The 12,834-nt window shown below is 41.0% G+C and overlaps 1 long non-coding RNA gene across 1 annotated transcript; it reads right to left on the bottom strand.

The window, feature by feature from the left end:
- Positions 1 to 5,243: 5,243 nt before the first annotated feature.
- LOC121866034 lies at positions 5,244 to 9,749 on the bottom strand. The gene is made up of 3 exons (XR_006088876.1): positions 9,711 to 9,749; positions 6,915 to 7,053; positions 5,244 to 5,814 (listed from the first exon to the last, which is right to left on the bottom strand). It is a non-coding gene; the product is annotated as an uncharacterized LOC121866034 (long non-coding RNA).
- Between the last annotated feature and the right edge of the window lie 3,085 nt (positions 9,750 to 12,834).

The raw sequence follows: 12,834 nt of genomic DNA on the forward strand, positions 1-12,834 counted from the left end.
AGGTTCAACACAACATAAAACACACCACACAGTCTACGGTGTTATCTGCCGTGTTTAACTTACTGCTCCTATAACCTGTGTAAGATGGTGGTGTTGACAGGTGGACATGTATACAGTAATTAAATCTTTATTAAATTGGTCTTTTTATATCCCATTGGTTTATTATTAGGTTAGGTTTGGTTAAGTTAGATCAGATCAGGTCATGTCGTGTCAGGATACATTATGTATGAAGGTATTCATTTACATGTATAGTTATGATCTACAGGATCGTTTACGGCCAGTCAAAAGTTTTCAAAAGAGAGAAGTACATAGAAGTTATTATTAATGGCCAATTATCCCTATTTACTGTAACATACATTATATATTAGGTGGAGTTCTGTTTTTATTTGTTTGTTTTCGTATTATTTAAGTCATTTATTTGTTGACATTAACTTAGTGTAAGTAAATATTAAAAAATAAATAAAACATTGAAAACTCACAAGTAACTTTGTAACATATAATTAAGTCGAGATGATAATACTAATACCACGTGCTGGTCAAGCTCCGAAAGAGTTGTCCGGGGGTCTAGGTAACCCCTGGTCGGGGCTTGACCAGCACGGAAAAAAAAAGCTTTTTAGTTTGCTAAATGTGATTTTGTCGATCTGTGGTGTAATGGTCAGCATGCTTGCCTCGCAAGCGAGTGGCCCCGGGTTCGATTCCCGAGCAGTGTGGAACTATGAGCATTTTTTTTCTTTTTTCTCGCCATTTGCCTGTCTACTCGGCAATAATTAGGAGCTTGGATGTTAATCGATTTGCGAATCGTGTTCTGGGGTTATGTTTTGCCAGTGCAGTTGGCGAGTGGTCCGGTCTTCTCGGACTATTCCTTGACACTGGGTCATGCAACTCGTTAACTTAGGGCAGGGGTACGTATGCAGCCTGCTAATTGACGTGTAAATTTCGGGCTATGTGGCCGGTAAGATTGTTATTATTCTTTATATTTTGGGTGAAAATAAAAAGCAGGGAAATCATCACACTGCTGTGAGAAGACAGTCAGTGTGCTTACCTTTATGAAGAGCCAAGTACCGTTCTCAGCTCACCAGCAGCCACGCCACACAACTGGTGAAGGCTGCTGCTCTAACACTTTGAACCAACTTTTTCTGTAATTGCAATTGACATCGAGACTCAACCCTCACATTAGTTTTGTTATTGTTCTCTGTATTTGTATTAAGAATTAAAATTCGTATTTTCCTAAACAAAAGCAAATTTATTTAATAACACATAGAGGACATTTTCTTCTGTCATTTATAATAACATTACATCGTTTATTTTTTTAGGGGGGTTATTTTACTGTGTACTGCAGGTTATCTTAATACTACTTTAAAAAACAAAATCGCTTGTATACTTGTATTTTGGGTGAGATTCGGTTATTAAACCGTTATTCTGTACTACTCGAATACAGTTTCATATTTCCATATTTTGTATTGTTAAAAGTTGTGTTTTATTTCAATGCACAATATGAATATGCTGAAAATTAAAGCTTTGTTTAGTCTTAAATATCAGTGTTGTTTATAAAAATCTGATAATAAAATATCGTCCTGCATTTATGATTGTATATTAACTTCTATGGAACACAGTGCTGACTAATGTTGCCTTAGTACACCTGCGGCCGATCACTGATTACTTGTACCATTAAGTGGCCGACTTGTGTATACAGGTTGTGGACCGCTGATTTAGATGAATCAGTCAAACACATCCCAACCAACACCGTAAACTCAACTCTGATATTGGCTTTTAACTTATATCGGGGTACAGAGACATTTATTATATGAATTTCTCTTATAATTTGAAATTTAAGTGACAATTGTGTCTAACCCTGAAGTAAGGTTCAACACAACATAAAACACACCACACAGTCTACGGTGTTATCCTGCCGTGTTTAACTTACTGCTCCTATAACCTGTGTAAGATGGTGGTTATGTTGACAGCTGGACATGTATACAGTAATTGGGTTAAATCTTTATTAAATTGGTCTTTTTTATCCCATTTACAGTTTAAAAGTGCACACGGACTTTACAATACACACATTAAAACACAATAAAGCAAACTATCTCGTAGGTTATAGAAAAAGAAACAATTTAAAATATTAGTGTTTTTATTACAATACAATACATCACCCCCCACTGAGGACACACACCTGAGTGGGCCTGGTGAGGTGAGGGGGTAGATTGTGTGTGTATTTTAGCACATTGTTAAGGGCAAGAGGCAGGTAAGGAACTAAAGGTACATTGTGTTTTCATCACCATAACACAGTTGGTAGAGACACAAACACCTGCCGTTAACAACTGCCTTGATAATAGATGCTAAAAGTAACAGACAAAATAATATCAATACAAACATTAAAAGTCGTTTTTCGGTATTACAGTGACACGTCTAAATAAGGGATTATTTTCTCCAGGTAATCTGTTAAATGGAGGTTTTTACATCTAACAGACACTTGATATAACGGATTTTCATGTCTATATAGTTCGTTAGATGAGGTTTTATATCTAACGAACCTTCTATATAACGGACTTTCTTCTCCATAGTGTCCGTTAAATAGAAGTTTCCACTGTAGATAACACCACCTATTGTTTAACGACCTAAGTATCATCGGTGTTGAACGTGTGAAGCAAGACGCTACTGCTGTGAGATGCTGCCCTTACGAGACATACAGAGGGAGATGGGGATGGGGAGGGCTTCGTCAGGTGGGTGTTGGGGAAGGGGTGTGTGTGTGTGTGTGTGTGTGTGTGTGTGTGTGTGTGTGGGAACGACTCTTAATTGGGAAAAAATATAATATCACAAAAGATGGCGACCAGCATTTCAAGACTGCATTGAGAGATAGTTAATTGAGTGAACTCTTGACGTATTCAGTGCGTAGCTGGGAGGTAGTAGGTGAGGAGGTTAGGAGGGAGCAGGGTGGGGTGGGAGGGGAGGGTAGGGGTGAGGGAGGGTAGAGGGGAGCAGGGTGGGTGGGAGGGGTAGGGAGCAGGGTAGGGTGAGGGAGGAGGGAGCAGGGTAGGTGAGGGAGGGTAGAGGGAGCAGGTAGGGGTGAGGGAGGGTAGAGGGGAGCAGGGTAGGGTGAGGGAGGGTAGAGGGGAGCAGGGTAAGGTCACAGGCTGGTGATATAATCTTTGTGTGTTTAGGTTCAAGATTTAATTAATTATTTATTCGTTTATTTCCGTATCTGTTGTGGACAGCTATCGTCTCGTGCTGATAAAACTACCACTATTATAACTATTCTTTGGTTCTATTACTATTACCCTGTTAACAACTATCCTCTCGTGCTGATAAAACTACCACTATTATAACTATTTTTTGGTTCTATAGTTATTACCCTGTTAACAACTATCCTCTCATGCTGATAAAACTACCACTATTATAACTATTCTTTGGTTCTATTACTATTACCCTGTTAACAACTATCCTCTCGTGCTGATAAAACTACCACTATTATAACTATTTTTTGTTCTATAACTATTACCCTGTTAACAACTATCCTCTCGTGCTGATAAAACTACCACTATTATAACTATTTTTTGTTCTATAACTATTACCCTGTTAACAACTATCCTCTCGTGCTGATAAACTACCACTATTATAACTATTTTTTGGTTCTATTACTATTACCCTGTTAACAACTATCCTCCTCGTGCTGATAAACCAACACCATTATAACTATTCTTTTGTCTCTATAACTATTACCCTGTTAACAACTATCCTCTCGTGCTGATAAAACTACCACTATTATAACTATTTTTTGTTCTATAACTATTACCCTGTTAACAACTATCCTCTCGTGCTGATAAAACTACCACTATTATAACTATTTTTTGTTCTATAACTATTACCCTGTTAACAACTATCCTCTCGTGCTGATAAAACTACCACTATTATAACTATTTTCTCTTCTACAACTATGACTATGACAACAGCTACCACTATTCCTGCTAAAACTACTAGTAATATTATACTACATCATCTACAACTATTTCTTTAATAATAACTACAAGTATACCTGATAATCTACTACAACTATTACAGAAATACTTATTTTCTTTTCTACAACTATTACTACTATTAAAACATATGGCAAACAACTACTATTAATACTGCTTTATCTTATAGACAAATTGTATTTTTCTCTGCTGCTACTATTCTTATTATCACTACTGCTACTACTACTACTACTAGTTCACCGTACACTACCAAAATTACTACTACTATTATTCCTACTAATGGATGTGAGTATTACTATCAGTATTGCTAACTATTACTACAACTTTTCCTCCCCCTCCCCCTAAGACTACTACTACTACTATTTTGACTACGACTACCAGTACTTCTGTCGCTAGTCTTCGTAATGGTGTGTATTGTCGAAAGGTAATCACAGGTGTTCGGTCGATGCCACACCTGGTTATGAGCCACACCTGTCCATGAACCACACCTGTCCATGAGCCACATCTGTTCATGAGCCAAACCTGTCCATGAGCCACACCTGTCCATGAACCACACCTGTCCATGAGCCACACCTGATCATAAACTACAACTGTCCATGAACTACACCTGTCCATGAGCCACACCTGTTCATGAATCCCTTGACGAGACTGGTAACACGAGAACCTGTGATCGGGTGACTTACTGCCTCCGCACCTAACCTAACTTAACCTAACCAAACCAAATGCTACTTAACTCTATCGAACCTAAACTAACCTAACCTAACCAAACCAAAACCAAACCAAACCTAACCAAAACATATTATCCTCATAGAGACACACACACACATGCACACAGTATATGCACACACACAGGTGAGTCTTTATTAACAAGTCTTTAGCGCCATCTTCCCGTCTTGTGACCGCCGTGAGTTGGGGGTCAGCTGGCGTAGGTCAGACTAGTTTGAAGGCCGCAGGAAAAAGGTCAACAAAATGAGTCATCACATTATATATTAGGGTCACGTTCGATTACCTGTCCTCCTGTCTAATTGGCTTTCCGTCTTATGATAAGCGAGAGTTACAGGTAGTCATTTCCTTGCTGATGATGTGATGTGAAGTGAGGCGATGGACTTGAATATTAGGCAACCAAGTTAATTTCACCTTATTATTTAACACCCTAACGCTACCTGGGGAGGTTCGGTTAGGTTAGGGTAAGTTAGCTTAATTTTAAGGTAGATTAGGTTTGCTTAGGTTAGGTTAAATTAAATTAGATTAGGTTAGGTTAGGTTACGTTGGGTTTGTTTTGCTTAGGTTCGGTTAGGTTAGCGTTAGGATATTGAATCATAAGGTGAAATAACCTCGGGTGTCTATAATCTTCAGGTGATCCAGTGAGACGTATACCTATACCACTATCACCGTGAGAGAGGTCAAACAAAGGTCACAAATATATCCTAACCTGTATCACCAACACATTTTCCTACTCTGGTCAATATGCCGTAAAAAAAAAAGAGGTCAAACAAGGTGACTTCACTGACTTAACCCCGTAATCTGACCTCCAATCACCACCTCAAGTGTCTGGGTCATATCACTACATTCTTTACCTGTGTACCAAGTTGATGTGTGTCTTACAGGCTGACGCAGGACCTGAAGGGGAGGGAAGAGACGCTGGACTTAAACTTTGGCTTTAGGGCGTAGATGAAAGCGTAGAAAGAGGCTTAGTGGTGGTGGTGGTGGTGGGCGCGGGAGGTCAAGTTCGGGCGTGGTCGAGGCTGGAGAACTTGTACCTGCAGGGCCAGCGGGTGTCGATGTCGTGGATGGGAATAATCTCCTCTGATGGTTTCTCTCCCGCTAACTCCTCCCGCACCTGAGACCAGAAGCAGAGTATAGTAGGGGGCAAGTAAGGGGGGGGTTGAAGGAGTGGTGGTAGGGGTGATGGAAGGGTAGTGGTAGGTATGGTGGAGGGGGGGCATGTGTAGTGGTGGTAAGAAGAGGCGATTGTGGTTATGGTGGGGAGTTGTGGTGGGTATAGTGGTGTTAATAGGAAGGTGTAGTGGTTAATGTAATAATAATAATAATAATGAGAACAACACTAATGACCATAATTATTGTCGATATAATCATTACCAACAGACATTTAACATATAACCCTTTAAACCTGTCACACCTGGTAATTAACGATAGAAATCAATCACCATCAACGTCAACTAATTGTCACGTCACCTGTCATCGCTGAACACCTATGTGGGAATGTATATAGAGGCAACAGTTTATATCTGTCAGTCTTCATTATTATTTCCAGGACGATCTAGCCCACAAAACCTAACCTAACCTAACCTTCCCCTTTGCCCCGTGTACCGTCCATCATAACCACTACAGACATACATACATACATCTCCACAGGTATGGAAAACGTCAAGTAATTATCTCCTCTTCGCCAATTAAACTCAGATTCACTAAACATGTACCAGAGGCGAGACACAAGTGGGTGCAATTTGAGGTCGTCATTTTTTCATGTCAGATTAATCCTCGTGTCATTTATCGCCCCGGTGACACTAATCAATGCTTAGTCTGCTTCGAGTCTACAGTTACATATTACAGTTTATGATGAATAAAGTGTGTGTGTGTGTGTGTGTGTGTGTGTGTGTGTGTGTGTGTGTGTGTGTGTGTGTGTGTGTGTGTGTGTGTGTGTGTGTGTGTTTGAGAGAGACCCTGGCAGGCTGAGGGAGGGAGGGAGGCTGGCTGGCTGAAGCAGGGAAGGAGACTAACTGGCTGACTATCGAGGTTATGTTACGAGAGACAGAGAGAGAGAGAATGTGTGTGTATGTGGTCGTTAGCTGGTTTACACAGCGTCAACATCCTGTTATCACTGGTCCAAATGTCCTTCATGGTTGTCAAGCGTTTACATCATGTCCAATTACTTGTTGATGACACACACACACACACACACACACACACACACAGTACCTGCTCCACCCTCCTCAGGACTCGTAGGAGGTTAAGGCCCGCCAGCTTCTTCAGATCCTGTAGAGACCAGGAGGGATCCTTCAGTAGCTCGGCGAACAGCTCAGGATACTTGGACACGTCCTCCAGGCCCACAGGAGTCCTGCAGTGTGAAGTACATATCCTTAGCACCTGTCACCACACACAGGTACATGAACTCAGGTATATAAACACAGGTACATAAACACAGGTTCTACATAAACACAGGTACATAAACACAGATACCTATTCTCAGGTACATAAACACCGGTACATAAACTCAGGTACATAAACACAGGTACATAAACACAGGTACATAAACACAGGTACATAAACACAGATACCTATTCTCAGGTACATAAACACCGGTACATAAACTCAGGTACATAAACACAGGTACATAAACACAGGTACATAAACACAGATACATAAACACAGGTACATAAACACAGATACATAAACACAGGTACATAAACACAGATACATAAACACAGATACATAAACACAGGTACATAAACACAGATACATAAACACAGATTCTACATAAACACAGGTATATAAACACAGGTACATAAACACAGGTACATAAACACAGGTACATAAAGCACAGGTACAGGAGGAAACTTAGGAGCTGAAACACTAATGACTAAAATAAAACCTTTACTGTCTATCATCAAAGAGAATTAGCATAGTCTTTACTCTCTCTCTCTCTCTGTCTCTCTCTCTGTCTCTGTCTCTCTCTCTCTCTGTCTCTCTCTCTCTCTGTCTCTCTCACTCGATCTATCACACACACGCTCTCTCTCTCTCTCTCTCTCTCTCTCTCTCTCTCTCTCTCTCTCTCTCTCTCTCTCTCTCTCTCTCTCTAACACGCTTGAGACACATCCAGGTATATGACTTCCTCTCACACCAGGTAAAGGAAAGACCCGGAAATCGTTAGCTCGGTCACTCGTTGATTACAGGTGAGAGAACAGTAAGGGCTTATTATTATATTGATGTTATGGTGTGTGTGTGTGTGTGTGTGTGTGTGTTTGAGATTGTGTTTGTCCGTTTGTCTGTCTGTCTGTTTATATGTTTCTAAGCTTATTATTATGTTGATGTTATTGATACTAGTAATGATGCCTCTGTGTTCTCTGTTCTTTTTCCCTCTCCTGTCTCTCTCCTTCCTCTTTCCCCTCTCGTTTTATCTCTTCCTTCCCTCCATCCCTCTCTCCCTTTCTTTTTTGTCCTGCCCCCTCTCTCTCTCTCACTTTTCCTTACCCTCTCCCCCTCTCTCGCCTTTATCCTTTTCCTTCTCTCTTCACCCCTTCCTCCCTCTCTCCCACCCCTCCCTCCACCCCCTCCCTCCCTCTCTCCACCCCTCCCTACCCCCTCTCTCCACCCCTCCCTCCCCTCTCCCCCACCCCTCCCTCCCTCTCTCCACCCTCCCTCCCCTCTCTCCACCCCTCCCTCCTCTCTCTCCCCCCCCTCCCTCCCTCTCTCTCCACCCCCTCCTCCCTCTCTCCCACCCCCTCCCTCCCTCTCCACCCCTTCCCTCCCTCTCTCTCCACCCCTCCCTCCCTCTCTCTCCCTAATTGCATCACAGACAATGAGGACATAGACATCCTGGGGTATACATGTACAGCCACGCTCCAACAGGCTGCCTGGTGTGGTTCCTCGCATTATGTTCGCCCTAATTATTCCACTCGGCGCTACACCATCGTCCCCACTAGGTGACACAACGGCTTCCAGTCTCCTGATACTGTGGCACGCGTCTGATGTCATGTGTCTTGAGATATGTGTGTGTGTCAGGACGAGAAGCAGGTTTGAGGTTTCGTTGGTTCATTTAGGTTTAGTTAGTTTTTCGGGTTTGGTTCGAGTTGGTGGCTTAGTTTAGGCTGAGAGGTGTGTGAGGGTTGGAGTCACGCAGCAGCTGTGGTTGAGGCAGCATGGGTCGTTCCTCGATAGTCGTGTATGGAGGGAGAGTGTTCCCGCTGTATTTTGTCTGGCAACGTTACTAAAGAGTTACCGAGTGTGCTGGAGCAGAAGTGGCTGTCCTGGAGGATGGTGTTGTGGCCGGGATGGGAAGTGTCTCTTGTCGTGTTGTGTCGACGGTATATACACATTGTCAGGCCAACAGTTGTTAATCAATTCGGCAGTTACTAATGACGTTCAAGAGGATAATAGTGGATATAATACATCAGTCGCTGAACTAAAATTCCGACGTGTGCAAATAGAACAGCTCCAACTACCGAACGAACCAAGCGGTAGTTTAGGTCTTATTGTCGGATAAAAATTACTTGTTTGTGTACATATATACATGCATGTTGTAACTGTTTTATAGTAAATTAATGTTTAATTTCTTTGGGGTTTGTTTATCCATCCGGTACTTCACCTCATCTCCGGCCTTTTTATTGTATTACACTTGTTTTAAGTCCCATGGTCCCATCTAGTGTGTTAGTCACGCACTCAATAACACCCTCACAATGTGTGTGTGTGTGTGTGAGTGAGAGAGAGAGAGAGAGAGAGAGAGAGAGAGAGAGAGAGAGAATACGATGACCTATTTCCCTTCAATATGACTAACCTAACCTAACCTAAAATATGTAGAACGATACACTACAGGACGTACGGGAAGGTGTGTGATAAAGGTGCAAAGGTGCTTTACAAAGGTGTGTTACAAATGTGCATTGCAAAGGTGTCCTACAAAGGTTCGTTACATAAGTGCGTTACAAATGTGTATTATAAAGATGCGTTACAAATAGGATTCCAAATGTACGTTACAGAGGTACGACAGGAGACACTCACGTATTGATGCCGTCGTAACCAGCTCCCAGACCGACGTAGTTCAGCCCGGCCATCGTGCGGACGTGGTTGATGTGTTCTGAAGAGGGACATAACATTAACATTACTTAACATGTTAACTGTACACTGTTTACTATTAACATTACTTAACATGTTAACTATCACTGTTGACTATTAACATTACTTAACATGTTAACTATACACTGTTTACTATTAACATAACTAAACATGTTATATATACTACAATGTTTACTATGAACACTAACAATACTAAACATGTTAAAATATACAGTGTTTAACTATATATTTCACCACTTGATCGACTAGAGACCAGGGCCATAATACTCTGCTGATGAGAATACCACAAAAAAAAACATTAACACCTCCAACAGGTATAATAAAACACTAGGGGTATATTATGAACCTCTGACGATATATGTATACCATTATATATAAAACAAATCATCAGACTCTCTCTCTCTCTCTCTCTCCTCTCTCTCTCTCTCTCTCTCTCTCTCTCTCTCTCTCTCTCTCTCTCTCTCTCTCTCTCTCTCTCTCTCTCTCTCCTCCTCTGCCCCCCCACCCTCTCTCCTCCAGTGACCTGTTCGCCCCAGAAGCTCATCAGAGTCTATTATAAACGCCTTTGATATTTCAATGCATGTTAATGACCTCATCAACTCTTGTGGGGAGAGGGGCATTTGAGGTCGGGGGGGCGACCCCCAGGGAGGGGGAGCATTTTAGGGGGAGAGGAGGAGGCTTGACCCCAGAGGAGGGGGAGGAGGCCCCAGGAGGTCGGGGGGGGCATTTTTGAGATCTTGGGGGGTGTACCCTTCGTGTCTCTATGCTCCCAGTCTGGAACCCTCATTACTCGAGGAGTATTTCATAGACAGACAGACAGGTAGATAGATAGATAAATAGATAGATAGATAGACAGACTGACAGACAGACAGACAGGTGAATGAATGAATAGATAGATAGATAGAGCAGACTGACAGACAGACAGATAGATATAGCAATAGATAGATATATAGATTAATAGATAGATACAGACATACATACACACACATACACATTCACATACACATACACAGACAGATAGAATAGACACACACACACATACACACACACACACACACACACACACACACACACACACACACACACACACACATTAACACACCTGACACATCATGACGCACCTTGACACACTTTGACACCCTGACACCATGACACACCTTGCCACACCTGACACACACCCTGACATAACACACCCTGACACTCTTTAGCACACCGTGACACACCTTGGCACACCTTGCTACACCCTGACACACCCTGACACCTTGACACACCCTGACATACTTTAGCACACCCTGACACACCTTGACACACCCTGATACATCTTGACACACTCTGACACACCATGACACACCCTGGCACACCTTGCCACAGCCTGATACACCTTGCCACAACCTTAACACACCTTTACACACCCTGACACATCTTGACACACATTTACACACCATGATACACCCTGACACACCCTAATACACCCTAACACACCTTCACACACCCTAACACACATTGAAACACCTTCACACACCTGGACACACCTTAACACACCTTAAAACACCGTGATACATATTACCACACTTTAGCACACCCTGACACACACCTTCACACACTTTAACACACCATAACACACTTTAACACACCCTATCACACCTTAACACACCTTAACACACCTTAACAACACCTTAAAACACCTTAACACACCATAACACACTTTAACACACCCTAGCACACCTTAACACACCCTATCACACCTTAACACACCCTATCACACCTTAACACACCCTATCACACCTTAACAACACTTTAAAACACCTTATACACCATAACACACTTTAACACCCTATCACACCTTAACACACCTTAACACACCTTAACACACCTTAAAACACCTTAACACACCATAACACACTTTAACACACCATAACACACTTTAACACACACTATCACACCTTAACACACCTTAACACACATTAACACACCTTAACAACACATTAAAACACCTTAACACACCATAACACACTTTAACACACCCTATCACACCTTAACACACCCTATCACACCTTAACACACTCACCTGGACACTCAACCACCACCCATCAGGTTCCAGCGTCAACAACATCAACAAACAGATGGGTGACACTTGTTCTACCCTGACCAAACGCACTTCATTATTGTTATATATATATATATATATATATATATATATATATATATATATATATATATATATATATATATATATATATATATATATATATATATATATATATATATATATATATATCCAGTTTGTATAGACGAGAAGATCTTACCCACTATATGATACATCCAGTTCATATAGACGAGAGAAAGACTTGACCTCATTCTGTTTTATTATTTACAGTTCATTAACAACAGGGAACACCTGACCCATTATGTAATATATCTAGTTTATATACAACCTATAAACACGTGACCAACTTTAATATAGCCACTGGTCGTATATAATAACAACATCTTGTATAGGTATAGTATAGTATAGTATAGTATAGTATAGTATAGTATAGTATAGTATGGTATAGTATAGTATAGTATAGTATAGTATAGTATGAGTATAGTATGGTATGTTATGGTATGGTATGGTATGGTATGGTATAGTATAGTATGGTATGGTATGGTATAGTATGGTATGGTATGGTATGGTATGGTATAGTATAGTATGGTATGGTATAGTATAGTATGGTATGGTATATATGTATGGTATGGTATGGTATGGTATGGTATGGTATGTATAGTATGGTATGGTATGGTATGGTATAGTATGGTATGGTATAGTATATATGGTATAGTATAGTATGGTATGGTATGGTATAGTATGGTATAGTATAGTATGGTATGGTATAGTATGAGTATAGTATGGTATAGTATGGTATGGTATAGTATAGTATGGTATAGTTATGGTATGGTATGGTATAGTATAGTATAGTATGGTATAGTATGGTATGGTATAGTATAGTATGGTATAGTATGGTATGGTATAGTATAGTATAGTATGGTATAGGATATGGTATGGTAT

The sequence above is a fragment of the Homarus americanus genome, unplaced genomic scaffold, assembly GCF_018991925.1.
Source record: "Homarus americanus isolate GMGI-L3 unplaced genomic scaffold, GMGI_Hamer_2.0 scaffold48089, whole genome shotgun sequence".
In the NCBI taxonomy this organism is placed as follows: Eukaryota; Metazoa; Arthropoda; class Malacostraca; order Decapoda; family Nephropidae; genus Homarus; species Homarus americanus.